This window comes from Tamandua tetradactyla, chromosome 4, assembly GCF_023851605.1.
Source record: "Tamandua tetradactyla isolate mTamTet1 chromosome 4, mTamTet1.pri, whole genome shotgun sequence".
Taxonomy (NCBI): Eukaryota; Metazoa; Chordata; class Mammalia; order Pilosa; family Myrmecophagidae; genus Tamandua; species Tamandua tetradactyla.
In genome coordinates this window covers 90,924,246-90,926,511 of record NC_135330.1, presented here as the reverse complement: position 1 = coordinate 90,926,511, position 2,266 = coordinate 90,924,246, and the positions used below count along the sequence as shown (strand labels likewise).

Here is a 2,266-nt window from a genome sequence, read left to right as displayed (position 1 = left end):
TTTAAGAATATGCGTAAGAGATAAAAACATTGTTGAGGGCGGGCCGCGGTGGCTCAGCGGGCAAAGTGCTTGCCTGCTATGCCGGAGGACCTCGGTTCGATTCCCGGCCCCAGCCCATGTAACAAAAACAAAAAAACAAAATACAATAAAACAAGAAAATGCTTAAAGATGTTTCCCTTTCTTCCTTACTTCCTTCCTTCTATCCTTCCTTCCTTCTCTCTGTCTTTCCTTTAAAAAAAAAAAAAAAAAAAAAAAAAAACATTGTTGATATCATGTCTTCTGAGTTTATATTACACCAAGTTCATCCGTAGATGTTACTGGATCTGTGTTCTAATACTCTGGGGGATGTAGTGCATAAAAAAGTAATTTAAAATTCTGTGAAAAGATAAGAAAGTGATGACTGTTGTCTAGTTTTCAATCCAGGAAAATATCAGCAATTAATGCATCAAATGTTCTTCTATTTTTCAGACATTATTACATGGATAAATACTTTGCTTCAGTCTGCTTAATTCTACTTACAATTAAGAGAAGGTACTGTTTTTTTACTTTGCTTTCAGAGTGGAGTTCTTTTACATTTTAGTTTTTTTGTTGTTTGTTTGCTTGCTTTTTATCAATACAAATATGGAATTAAATCCAATTTATTATGCTTCATATAAGTCTACTGTCTCATAGGTTGCTATTAATTTCTTATCTTATGCTTTTTACAAAATCATGTGCCAAGGTAGGAACCTCTGTAACTCCATAACCATCCTTGATCATGATGGGACTCAGTAGCAGCAATGCGAGAGATACAAATACCCTGATCAAAATTGTGCTGTATTTTCTTAAAGGTAGAGAAACAAGATTTATGCAAAGAGTGTATAGAGACCCTCTTTCACATTCTTCTTCATCAGACTGTAGATCATTGGGTTCTATATGGGGAGCACCACTGTGTAAAATATAGAAATTATTTTGTCCCTACCCAGAGAATAACTAGACCAGGGATGAGCATATGTGTAGAGAATAGAACCATAGTATATGGTGACAGAGGTCAGATGGGAGGAGCAGGTGGAGAAGGCTTTGAGGTAGTCCTGGGTGGAGCAGGTCCTCGAGATGATGATGATGAAGAGGTAGGTGGCCAGTATGAACAGAGGGGGGACAATGACATTGGAGGCCAGCAGGAAGAACAGCACAGCCTGGTAACCATGCTTCCTGCCACAAGCAAGCATTACCAAGGGAAGAAAATCACAGAAAAAGTCATCAATGATGTTGTCCCCGCAGAATTCCAAAGCAAAAGTTCTTTTTGTGTTGACAGCAGAGTTAGTAAACCTACCAAGATATGAAGCAGCACCAAAAATGCACATAGCTTTATGGACATTACCTTAGAATAAAGAAGTGGCTTTGAGTTGGCTACATAGCAGTCATAAGCCATAGCAGCCAATGGGAAACAGTTGTTGTAGACCAGCCCAGCGGAGAAGAGAAACTGTGTTACACAGCTAACAAAGGAGATGCTCTTGTCTTCAGAGATGCAGATCACTAGAATCTTTGGGGTGTAGACAGAGGAATGCCAGATATCCAGGAAACCCAGATTTCCAGTGAACAAATACATGGGTGTGTGGAGCCAGGAGTCATTGCAGATCAACACAATGAGAGTGGTTTTTCCCACCACAATCACAGAGTAAACTCTAAGGAACACCCCAAACAGAACCAACTGCATCACGGGATCTGTGGTCAAGCCCACCAGTATGAAGTGAGTCATGGTGCGGTTGCCCCTCTCCATGGCTACAAGGAATCTCACCTAAGAGAGGGAATAATGAGTGTTCATAATGAATCGTGGTGCTGCACATACTGAACACACACTAAATTCTAGAAGTTCCAAATGAATTGATCAATACATATATACATTTTAGATTTTTTTTTAATTTGGAGAAGGCAATAATTTACAAATACATATTCATATTTCAAGTTCCTAATTTGTTAGTTGCTTTTTTTCTTCTAGAAATGACTGTTTAACTAAATGAAAGAGAGGCTTATCATTCCTGTTTTCTTGTATTGCTGTTTTATTCCTCATCTTGATTTGCTTTTGGGCTAAATGTATGATTTCTGAATTAAAATGTGACATGTTTTTTCCTAAAATAGAGGGTTACATACATATATTTAATACATCTTTTAAAAAAAGAGGTATCTTCTTGTGATGAACACCTATCATGGAAAACTATGCACTGATTGGATTCATATGTCATAATAATATCTACAGATATATAAAATACCAGGATATCACAAGGAA

General features: G+C 37.6%; 1 pseudogene; it reads right to left on the bottom strand.

Moving 5' to 3' along the window:
- Window positions 1-845: 845 nt before the first annotated feature.
- On the bottom strand, window positions 846-1,759 carry LOC143680370 (olfactory receptor 9G1-like; annotated as a pseudogene).
- Window positions 1,760-2,266: the final 507 nt, after the last annotated feature.